We start from the raw sequence: 12732 nt of genomic DNA, 5'->3' as shown, positions 1-12732 counted from the left end.
GGCATGGAGTGGTCAAACAAACTGTCACTCACATGAGAGTATTCGGTTGTGTAGCATATGCACATGTACCAGATCAGCTAAGGAAAAAGCTTGATAGTAAGGGGGAGAAGTGTGTCTTTATTGGCTATTGTGATGAGTCAAAAGCATACAAACTTTATAATCCATCCACCAAGAAATTAATAGTAGGCAGAGATGTGCAGTTCATTGAAGATGAAGCTTGCGATGGAAGCTTGGAAAAAACAGTGAATGTGAAGACAATTGTGTCTCATGAAGAACAAGAGGAAGGGACAGCAGCAAATAATCCTTCCTTGGTGGCTCCTCCTCCACCACAACAAGTACAACAAACCACACCACAATCTGGAATTCGAACAGCCTTGAGAAGTCAAGGAAGAACAGTTGTTGTTACACCACAAACAGCTGCTGCTGAAACACCACAGGGATCAGAAATACCCTCAAGTTCGGATGGAACTCCAAGCACACCAAGAAGACCAAGATTCAGAAATCTGAATGAGATTTATGAACAAGGAGAGGTAAGTAACAATATCGGTCTGAATTCATTATTCGCTTTGTATTGTCATATTGATGACCCAATCCATTTTGAAGATGCTGTAAATGAAGATAAATGGATTGAAGCAATGAATGAAGAAATTGGTGCAATTGAGAAGAGTAAAACATGGGAGTTGGTGGACCTCCCTAAAGGCAAAGATGCCATTGGAGTTAAGTGGGTCTATAAGACCAAGAGCAATGCTGAAGGTAAGATTGACAGGCACAAAGAAAGACTTGTTGTGAAAGGTTACAAGCAGCAACAAGGCAAAGACTATGATGAAACCTTTGCACCAGTAGCAAGGATGGAAACAGTGAGAACAGTGTTGTCTATTGTAGCACAACACAAATGGAAGATTTATCAGATGGATGTTAAATCTGCATTCCTGAATGGAGTGTTAAAACAAGAGGTTTATGTTGATCAACCTCCGGGCTATGAAGTTGAAGGCCAAGAGCATAAAGTTTGTAAACTGAAGAAGGCTCTTGATGGGCTGAAGCAAGCTCCAAGAGCATGGTACAACAGAACTGATGCTTATCTGATTGAGAATGGGTTTGATAAGTGTGATGGTGAACCCACACTCTACATAAAACAGAATGACGGTAAGATTATTATTGTTGTTTTATATGTAGATGATCTGATTTTTACTAGCAATGATGCTTCTTTCATTGCTAATTTTAAAGCAGTCATGAAAAGTGAATTTGAAATGACTGACTTGGGCTTCTTAAGATATTTTCTTGGAATTGAAGTAGACCAAAGTGAAAATGGTGTTTTCATTTCTCAAGATAAATATGTAGAAGCTGTGTTGAAGACATTTAACATGTAGAACAGCAAGGATGCTGTGACTCCAACAGTAGTGGGGCTGAAATTAACCAAAGAAGACAGCAGCAAATATTTTGATCCAAAACTGTACAAGAGCATAGTTGGCAGCCTTATGTACTTGACTGCAACTAGGCCGGACATTATGCACGCTGTGAGTTTAATTTCCAGATTTATGGAAAGACCGAAAGAGACTCATTGGAAAGCAGCCAAGAGGATTCTAAGGTATGTGAATGGAACGAAGGGGTTTGGTATTTTATACTCCTCTTCTGAAAGTTTGATGTTGACAGGTTACACTGACAGTGATTGGGCTGGAAGTGTTGATGATAGGAAAAGCACATCAGGATATGTGTTTCATATAGGATCGGGAGCCATCTCATGGGCTTCCAAGAAGCAACCAGTTGTGGCTTTGTCAACAGCAGAGGCAGAGTATGTGGCAGCAACAGTAGCAACATGCCAAGCAGTGTGGCTGAGAAGAGTTCTCAGAGATTTGTGTCATGAACAAGAAAAGGGCACAACCATTTACTATGACAATAGCTCAGCAATAGCATTGTCTAAAAACTCTGTTTTTCATAAAAGAACAAAGCACATAGATACCAAATTTCACTTCATACGTGAATTGGTTAACGATGGTGAGATTGTTTTGCAGCACTGCAGAACAGAAGATCAGCTAGCTGACATCTTGACGAAACCATTAGCAAAGAAAGGTTTTGATCATTTCAGGAAATGCCTGGGTATGCAGCAGTTGAAATTAAGGGGGAGTGTTGGAATTTAATTCCAACTGCAACAATGAACAACTGGATTTGCAGTAAATACTCCAGCCTGTTCGATGCCTTAAAGTCAAGCCCGATATTTTTGCACATTAATATGCATTAAAGTTTCAATTGATTTCCCCTGCAGACAGCCGACTTGTTTTTGATAGAAGCATCACCGCCTTGCTGCATTAAATACAGAGATAAACATTAGAAGATATTTTGTAATACTTTATTGTTTAAATCAGATATGTTTTAGTATATAAATACCACACAACAGTTCTGTTTTAAGGTTAACAGCAGATTGATAGAGAGCAGAGGGGAGCACGCAGCAGCGTGAAGATAATACATGCCAGATAGTGAAACGCACAACAGTGCACGACAGGAGTAGATGCAACAGCGCAGCAGAGAGCAGAAAGGGAAAAATGCACAGCAGTGCAGATATTTGAATGAAATTTGTTTAACAGATGTTTATTTGTGTGGAACAGAAGCGTTCCTTGGTGAATCTGTTTTGTAATAGAAGTTGTGAAATTCCCTCAGTATGAGGAAGACAAATCTGTAATAATTAGTTTATTTTTAATAAACACAAGTTAATTTTTCCTGTTGCTGTTACACCAAAAGTTATGGCGTCAAAAATCCCCGTTGCTGTTACACCAAAAGTGGTTGACGTCAAATCACCGTTGCTGTTACACCGTAACTCAAAAAATACTTGACGTCAAAAATTTACGTTACTGCAACACCATGAACAGTGTTGCTGCAATACATGTTACAACAACTGAAAAAAAACTGCGTTGCTGCAACACCAGTTACAGCAAAGTGATTTTCTGTTTTTTTCTGTGCAAAAAACAGAGTGCAAAAACAGAGCAAATTTTTTTTTGTCTGTTTGTTATGGAATTTATCAGAAAATTCCAACAATTAGTATGATCGCATTGGTGAAGGGTCATGTTGGTATGGCTGTTGCGGGTTGTATGAGCGTTGGAAGAATTGAAGTGTGGGAGAATTATCAGGTATTTCAGCGACCCTGAAATGTTCGATCCATCAAGATTTGAGGGAGAGGGACCACCTCCCTACACATTTGTATTGTTTGAAGGTAGTCCGTGAATGTGCGTGAAGTGGTCATTGGGGTCGTTTCCTGACAGAATCTGTTGATGAGGTGGCGTAGACTCATGTCTATGATTATTGTGCTTGTTGTTGTGGATTTAAGCGAATTTTTGTGTCTAAGTGTGATTGAGTGGTGAGTAAAATCCATTGAGATGCTCGTTGAGGCTAGTGAACAACCAGAAGTTACCGAGATTTTCGCTGCATGGGAGGTGATTTTGGTGTTGTCAATTGAACTAGGTTGTTGCTGCCTGTTGTGATGTGAAGTGAGAGGCGTCAAAGCCTAGGAGTTGTCAGTGGAGTTGAGTTGAGTTGTAGGAGTTGACTAGTAGCATGCAAAGAAGTTATGGGATGACAAAGGAAAATTAAACAGTTTCGGAGAGAACTGAAATAGCTAAGGGAAGTTCCGGAGAGAACTGAAATAGCTAATGGAAGCCGCATACAACTATGAAAAGTTTGTGGCAGAAGAATCTATACCTAACGCAAAATTGGACTAGATCAATGGAGAATTTGGAGACACCAATGTAATATTGAAGCCATTAATGTCCATTTTACCGACAATGTGAAAGTTTTAAACTTTGGGCAATTAAATTGGAGGGATTGTTTGATTTGGTAGATTTATGAAATTTGTTCAAAGAAATTTGATAAATGCCCATGATAAGAGTAGAGGTGCAGTACAATTTCTTCTTATTATATTAACTATCACTGAAAACATTTTGTCTAGCATTTTGTATGAATTTGGTGAAATATGTGATGCAAAAATGTTTTGGGATATTCTTGAAATGAAGTACAACATGAAGTGGAGTGCAAAAACTCAAGTTGATGAAAATGCTATTGAAAATGGTGATTGTTTTGAAAACATCATAACTGGGATCAAGACTAGAAGCATGTTTGTAGTTGACAATAGAGTAGCATGTGATAGTGAGCAAAATCCTAGCATGTGATAGTGAGGAAAATCCTTGTGATGCAAAGACGTATGAAGTTAAATTTGATGAGAATTATGTATCTCATGAAGAGTGGTTCAATTTGATGCATGAAAAGCATCTTATTGATGAGTTGTTGCTTGGTGAGAAGACATGTCTACCTCCATATACAAATCAAATGCAGGGCAACATGTTTGCAGCGACAAAGTTGATTAAAGAGGTTGAAGACAAGAAAAAACCAACTATGAAAACAGAAAAAGATGAAGAAAGGAAAGCTCTCTTAAAAGAGTAGGATGGAAATGGTTCTTTTCATGATCTTTTATGTAAATATAACATTTCTTTTAAGTGTGGAGGTAGTGACAGTGAGGAAGAAGCAATAAAACTTGAAGAAATAACAAGCATTAAGGACAAGTCCCAAGAACCTGCAGCAATGTTGAATACAAAGAATCTTAACCTGCAATCAAGAGAGGATAAGCTCCATCATTATCTTATGGCAAAAATGGTGAAGATGTAATTGCACCAGCAAATGAACAAGCATGGACCGTTATCAAATTTTTTATGCACCGTTGTAAGCCTAGCTGAGACTTAAACCACTGGGAAAGTTAAAGTAAAGGTTGTGATTAAGGGGAGGTGTTAGAATAATAATCACACCTATCCATATGACAACGAGTAGTGGTGTTACTCTGCGAGGAATTTAATAGTCGATGAAATTTAGGTAGGAAGTATATAGCAATTTCCTCTGTATATTTACCAACTTGATCTATGTATAAATCTAGTGTTTTTAAATGATATTGCCAAACTCTTTGTGAGTTTTCATATTTATGATAAAATCATTGTTAGTATAGTGAATTAATAATGGTTTAATATGAATAAAATATAGTAATATTAGTAACAATGTAATTATTAGCTTAATAATAAATTAACAATTAATAAATCATTAATATTAGTTGCAAGTTATTATGCATTACGATAATTAATTCAATATATGATAGCATTAATAGTATTATATTAATGCTATAGTCTCATTACTATACTCTTATTATAGTCCTAGTATTGAATGGTCTGCATTAATATAATGCTAGTACTAATCATTAAGCAATGCAGACTCGCGAACTAATAATTTATGACAATAGGACGTACGAAAATGAGAAGCATGTACCTAAAAGCCTTAATAAATTAATTGGTGGTAAAGACAAGGTCTATGCTACTTTATAAATATTCCCTTGGTTGTCTTTAACATATAATAAAATTATAACTCAAGCAAAACATTTATTATATTCTATTAATATACTTCATCCAAAAGCTTAAATGAGCTACATACTCTGATGTTTCCTTTGAATAAGTGTTAGTGAGTTTTTTATGGACATAATAATAAGAAATATTATAAGAAAAATCTTTGTCAACTTATCCTATTGAAAAATAAGATGCAATATCAAATTCTTCAAATTGTAACTACTACACATTTTACTAACAACTATTGAATCATCAGATACTTTTTTTTTTCCAGAAGAAAAAGCAATATTGAGTATATATATTATGTTCAAAAAAGAGATCAGAATATACATAAAATATGGCTCCCAGATATGTTCTCCTCTTCAAAAAAAGTTTTCATCTATCTATCTTTCATTTTTACATATACAAAAATTTTGAGCAAAATATAGTTCATCATCATAGAAGATTAAAAGACTTTCAAAACTGTGTATATACCTGTAGGTCGGAGTTATTATCTATCCAAAAATTAGAGCCTGAAGCATACCAGAATATTGTCGATCTTAAATGTCGGGCATAGAGAAAGGCTGTATGTCAAATGAGCAGGATTCCATAGTGATGTTGAGGTGCCACTTCCCATATGGAGCTTGCATTCCTTCCTTTGAAAGTTTATCCGCCAGATCATTATGTTTGCGCTTTATGTGGAAAATAGGGAATATATCAGGCTTCCATAGTGCAGCTATCCTGTCCAGCCATCCTGAAAGATTATCATTTTTTATATGATGATTGCCTTTTACATGTTCAATGATAAAATTAGAGTCTCCATAAACATTGATAGGGCTGATGTCCATGAAAGTACAGAAAAGTAACAATCCATGCAAAGCCATTAATTCTGCTTATTTGTCCCATTGCCACCATTGCAATACAAATAGTATTAGAGATCACTACATTCACACAGCTATAATCAGTTTTATAAAATACATTAAGTCTATAATCTTTACAAATTAAAGTTATTGTCTCTTAAAAAATATTACTTTCCTCCCTCGGCGCCATCTTAAAATTTAACCATCTTAAACTTTAATCCATTGTAAATTATTTAAAATTAAAAAACCTCTAACACTACAAAACAAAGTCTTTGACTTTACTTGATATCAAAATACCCTATCCCTATTCTTATCAACCTCGAGATGAATAAGCCATATCCCTATTCTTATCAATCTCAAAATTAATAACTTGTCTTTATTATTATAAGTAGGGGATGATGTAACATTAAAAAATGATTCTAAGTTAGAAAATACATAAAAAGATAGGTTGCAACCTATCTTAAAAAAAAATAAAAATAAGTTGGGTTTATTATCAGCCACCCATTGCATCCATTTCCTCTCATGCCTTCACGACTTTTGAGAAAATGATCGAAAACAATCTATTGACTCGAAGGTGTACTTGCACAAAGTGCAATGTATTATACTTTCTTTTTAGTTTAAAACTTGGAAAGAGATTGCGGAGTAGTCTAATAAGATGACATTTTACCTTTCGGATTACACGTCGACTCATCGAGCTGCTCTGGCAGAATCTCGACCTACAGACGGACCGTGGGTGCAGTCATGTTAACCCACTATGTTTCCCATCAGCAGTGTGTCTCCGCTTCCCACCGTTTACCAATGACACCCATCCATACACATCCATGTATCCATCCAATCTAATTCAAATTTAAAATTTGAAATATTGGAGGGCTTAAAAGTATAGATTTGAAATTTGAATTTGGTAATTGTTTACCCGGTCTAATACTACCATGGGATCATTCATATCTGGTGAGAGTTGACCGAGACAGATAAGCAAACCATGGCTGCTCCTAGACTAGAAGAAACCTTGCCCACTAGATAATCTATGGGCCCCTTTCGATCTCTTTTTTTATTTTTTTTGTCTATCTAGTGGCCACTGACAGTCTAGGTGATCCAAAAGCTTTTTCTCTATGTATAAATGTCCCTCATTGGAAATCAAATTTTCAAGTTGTGTTTAGTCTGTGTTACTCTGATTTAGTGTCAGAGCGAGGTTCAGCATTGATTGTGCGAGGTTTTATGTGAGCGATCAGTCTCAGAAATTGTTGTGTGAGCTCTTAAGGGACCGATGCGTTGAGAATTAGGGATGTGTCTCAGTGAAGTATGTGTGCAGTGCATCGTTGTGTGTGAGTTTTTTTGCAAGTAGAGCAGTTGTGAACTTGCAGTCCACGTGGAGAAGTCTGTTTGTGCACAACAGTGTGTTGTGTGGAGGAGGATCAGGGGTTCGTGAGGCTCTTTGGAGGGAGCTAATTGTTTGCTGTCTGGGAAACTGAGTTGAAGATTCCTAAAGGAGCTGCTTGCTGTGCAAAAGTGCTAGTCAAAGGAGCCTCTTGCCGAGAGCTTGGTTGTCTGTAGTTGTAGCTCCTGCCTCTTGCCGAGAGTGTGGTTATTGAATGAGTTAGTGTTTATTCATCCAAAGCTTTGAAAATAAGTTGTCGTTGGTGATTGTGGTTTGTTTTCTTTGTAAGTTTATGGAAATGGGCATCTTCATTTTAGAAGATAGGATTTGTATGGTAAAATCATATTTTTTTTGGTGAGTGATAAAGTTTAAAATTTGAAGAATAGTTTTGCTCCCAGTTAAATGATATGTGTTCGAATTAAGAGCTCTAAGTTGCATAGTTTATGGTGGTTGTACGTGGCTAGGTTTATTTTAATTGACATTATGCTTCTTATGAGCTTTATTTTTTAAGCAATAGATGAGTCGCCTACTCATAAAGGTTGTGGAGTGGTGAAATCTGGGTTTGTTTTTTTCTTAATGTAAAAATAAAAATAAATAAAAAATAATAATAGTAATAAAAAGAGAGGAGGAGAAAACAAAAAGGAAGAGAGACATATTATTTGAGCTGGGTTTATATTTGAGTTATTTTATAATTTCAAATATTATGGAAAATGTATTATCATAGTCTTAGCTATCAAATTCTAATAAGTTAGTTGGTGAAAACTATGCAAATTGGAAGTTTAAGCTGTATATTTTGATGGAAGGATATAATATATGGACGATTGTGTCTAGAGCTGAAGTCAAGATAGTGCCCTCTCAAGCCACAAATGTTGCAATTCAAGATTGGGGGCAACAAGAAAACAAAGTGAAGGTGCTTTTGCGGATGTCGTCAAGGACAACAGTATTCCACACATTAGAGAGTGGAAAACATTGAAGGAGACATTGGACATTCTCAAAAAAAATTATGAGATGAAGACTACGAATCGAATATTGTATTTAAAGAGTAAACTTCTTTCAATAATATGGAAGAAAATGAAAGTGTTAGTGATTTTATTTCTAGAATTAAAGATCTAAAGGATAAATTAGGTTAAATTGAATTTTTGATGAATATCAAATGTTTATCATTGGTCTTTCAGCTATAGAGAAGACTCCTATGTTTTGATGGGTTGGAAGGTATACTGATGCAGGAAGAAGAGCAGAGAAGAAGTCTTAAACATAAATCTCCCAATTCATATTTAGCATTGATGGCTAAAGGGAAGCAGACTTTTAAAGGCAAAATGTGGGAGAAAAATAAAGGAAAAAGGCCATAGGTAAAATCATTTCAAGGTACACCTTCACCAAGGGCAAATGACAAATCATATATAGATCTTGTCTGTTATTACTGTGGAAAACCTGATAATTTTGCTAAGAATTGTATGAAAAGAAGGATTGATCGATTTAAACAAAGAAGGAATTCATGAAATTATGTTGATAGAGATGAAGCAATTAGTTATGACTTTAGCAATCTTAATTTGTTTGTGTCTAATGTTGCTTTATCAGTGGAAACTGATGATGATAATGATTGGTTTATAGATTCTGGTGTATCAATCCACATGGCATGCAAAAGAGAATGGTTTGAAACTTATGATGAGGTTAATAACAGTGCACACATCTATTTAGGATATAATATATCACATGAAATTAAAGGATATGGTGATATAAGTGTTATGATGCCTAATGGACAAGCAAAATAAATTCAAAATGTGATGTATGTTCCAGGATTAAAGAAGAATTTAATTTCAATCTCTACTATTAAATATCAACATTTAAAAGTTAAATTTGTGAAATCACATTATTTGGTAAAGGATGTGCAGGACAACTACAAGGTTGTTGCAAAATGAATGAGAGTTGGAGCATTATACAAGTTGGATGTAATGAAGAATGGGAATCAAGATTTGCAATCAATGGGCATGTCAAATATAGAGCTTTGGCATCAAATGTATGGACACTTAAATGATAATGACCTAATGTTACTACAAAATAAATTGATGGTACAGGGCCTTCCAAATATTAAGGGTGAACACTTTCAATGTGAAGGTTGTGCACTAGGAAAACAACATAGGGAAGAATTTACCATGCATGAAAATAGAAGAACATGTGAAATACTTGAGCTAGTGCATACTAATGTATGTGGTCCAATGCCAACTAAGTCACTTGGTGGAGCATATTACTTTCTCATATTTATTAATGATAGCAGTAGAGATACTTGAGTGTACTTTATAAGAAATAAAAGTGATGTGTTTGAATACTTTAAATAATTTAAGAATATGGTCGAAAAATAAACACGAAAGAGCATTAAAATTCTTTGATTGGATAAAGGTGGTGAGTATACTTTAGGAGATTTTGTCAAATATTGCAACAAAAATAGAATTATGTAACAATTTACAGTACCACATACACCTTAGCAAAATGGAGTAGCTAAGAGAAAGAATAGAACATGAGTTGAATGTGCTTGTAGTACATTAAAAAGTAAAGTAATTTCTAGTAGTTTTTGGGTTGAAGCCATTAATATAGCTGTATATCTCAAAAATAGAAGCCCTACAAAATATCTTGAGCACAAAACACCATTTGAAGCATTTTATGGTTTTAAACCTAAATTTAGTCATTTAAAGATATTTGAATGCACGTCCTTTGCTCATATTCCTAAAGAGGACACGAGAAAATGACATGCCAAAGCTATTAAATGCATTTTTATTGGATATTGTACTGATAAAAAAACATATAAAATGTATGATCCAAGTACTCACAAGGTTTCTCACAGAAGGAAGGGGTAGATTATGAGGAGTCTTTAACCCCCATGACAAAATGTGCTACCATACAGACACTCTTTTCATTGGCATCTCAGAATGGTTGGAAAGTCCATCAAATGGATGTAAAAATTGCTTTCGTGAATGGAGATCTAACAGGGAATGTTTTCATGTCCTAGCTAGAAGGATTTGTTGTGAAGGACCAAGAACACAAAGTATGCAAGCTTGTGAAATCCTTGTATGTCCTCAAGCAAGCACTATGAGCCTGGTATGAAAAGTTAACTGAGAATCTTCTGAAACTCAACTTCAGACATTATAATCTTGATGATGCAACTTTGTTTGTCAAGAAAGTTTGTAAAACAATTGTATATCTTGTGGTGTATGAATATGATCTTTTGATCACATGGAACAATGTGAGCTACATTGCATCCATAACGAAGGAATTTAGGAAAGGTTTTGAAATGACTGACTTGGGCTATGTTCAATACTATCTTGGTATTGAAGTAACTCAACATCCGAAGTTTATATTCCTCTCTTAGAAGAAGTACATTGGATATCTGTTGAATTTTTTTGGCATGGTTGAGTGAAATCCTTTGACTACACCAATAGAACAGAACTTGAAGCTCATATCCATTGAAGGAAAAGAATTTGAGGATGCAACAAAGTATAGACAGCTTGTAGGAAGTCTCAACTACCTGACTACTACCAGAGCAGACATTTGATTTGCTATTGGAATCCTCCCTAGGTTGATGAAAAAGTCTTGTGAGGGACATTGTTCTTCTGCAAAAAGAGTTCTAAAGTACTTGAAGGGAACTCAATACTTTGGACTAAAGTATACACAGGTGGGCGAATTCATCTTGATTGGATACTTTGATTCAGACTTCAATGGAGACAAAGAAAATGGGGTATCTACTTCAAGTTATTATATGAGTCTTGAATGAGGTGTTAACTCCTAGAGACCACACAAAAAATCAGTTCCAGCAGATTCCACAACAAAGACGAAATATGTGGCAGCAGTTGAAGCAACAAAGGAAATTGTGTGGCTCAGGAAAATTCTGGAAAATTTGAAGGTGAAACAAGTGCATTCAACTCCACTCATGATTAGAAACACCTCTGTAATAAAGTTGACCAAGAACCCAAAGTTCCATGATCAAACGAAGCACATCAATAAAAAATACCATTTGATTCGACATCATGTTGAGGATAAGAAAATCCATCTACGCCATTGTTCCACTAATGAGAAGATTGTAGACATCTTCACCAAAGAGCTTGGAAGAGAAAATTTTGAAAGGTTCATAATGATTCTTGGACTCATCAACATCCCTTCAAATTAAGGGAGGGAATGTTGACACCTAATCATTGGTATTGGGTGAATATATGTAAATACTGTAAATAGTAAATAATGGAGAATAGGAATATGAAGAGACACTGGGAGGTGAAGCCTAGGAGTCTCTCCATCCTTGTATATATCCATGAGAAATCTTAATGAAAAGATGAAATTCATTTAGAGGAGTTACCTATTGGCCTAACAGTATCAATGGCTTTGCGAAATGGAAAAGTATTTTTTGTATCTTGGTCCATTTTTGTAGAGGAATTGATAGTACATTATAGGGATATTAAGAGAAATACATTATTTATTCATTTTGGAAATCTTTGACTCAAAAGGTCTAGCTAGAGAGCACATTCAATGGTTCCAAAAGTTTAGTCATAGCGTAAAGAATATTTTAGAGAATAATTTGTCAGACCTTTTATTCTAGCAAGAAAATTTGTAAGTAAAAATATGGCTACTAGAAGAGTGGTCAATAACAACTACAGAGAAAACCATGCTCCCTCTCCTAACCTCACTCAACCAACAAGGCTAACACCTCAATAAATGTATGAAATAAGATAAAAGAGACTATGTCTCAATTGTGATAATGAGTATAGTAAGGGGAATAAATTCCATGAGAATAAATTATCCAACATAAAATTTGAAGAGGAAGTATATCAATAATTGGAACCATCGCAACATTTAGATTTAGAGTAGATTACTCCAACAATATCTGGCCATGCATTGGTTGGCATCAATACTGCACAAAGCTTCAAGATAGAAGGATTTATCAAAAATAAAGAGGCGACATTATTGATTGATTTAGGTACTACCCATAACATCATCAATTACAAATTCTAAAAACTTAATTGCATTATATAATTAGCATTAAAATGTTAAGAAATGATTGCAGAAGGAGGTACCATAAATTGCTCAAGGAAGTGCCACAGTATCAAGTTGAATGTGTGGGGGTATTTATTGGATAATACCATGATTGTGATCCAAATGGGTATTTCTA

This window comes from Pinus tabuliformis, chromosome 4_2 (genome assembly GCF_031772625.1).
Source record: "Pinus tabuliformis cultivar Carrire ecotype Pingquan chromosome 4_2, CPIR1, whole genome shotgun sequence".
NCBI lineage: Eukaryota > Viridiplantae > Streptophyta > Pinopsida > Pinales > Pinaceae > Pinus > Pinus tabuliformis.
This window is presented reverse-complemented; position numbering follows the sequence as displayed.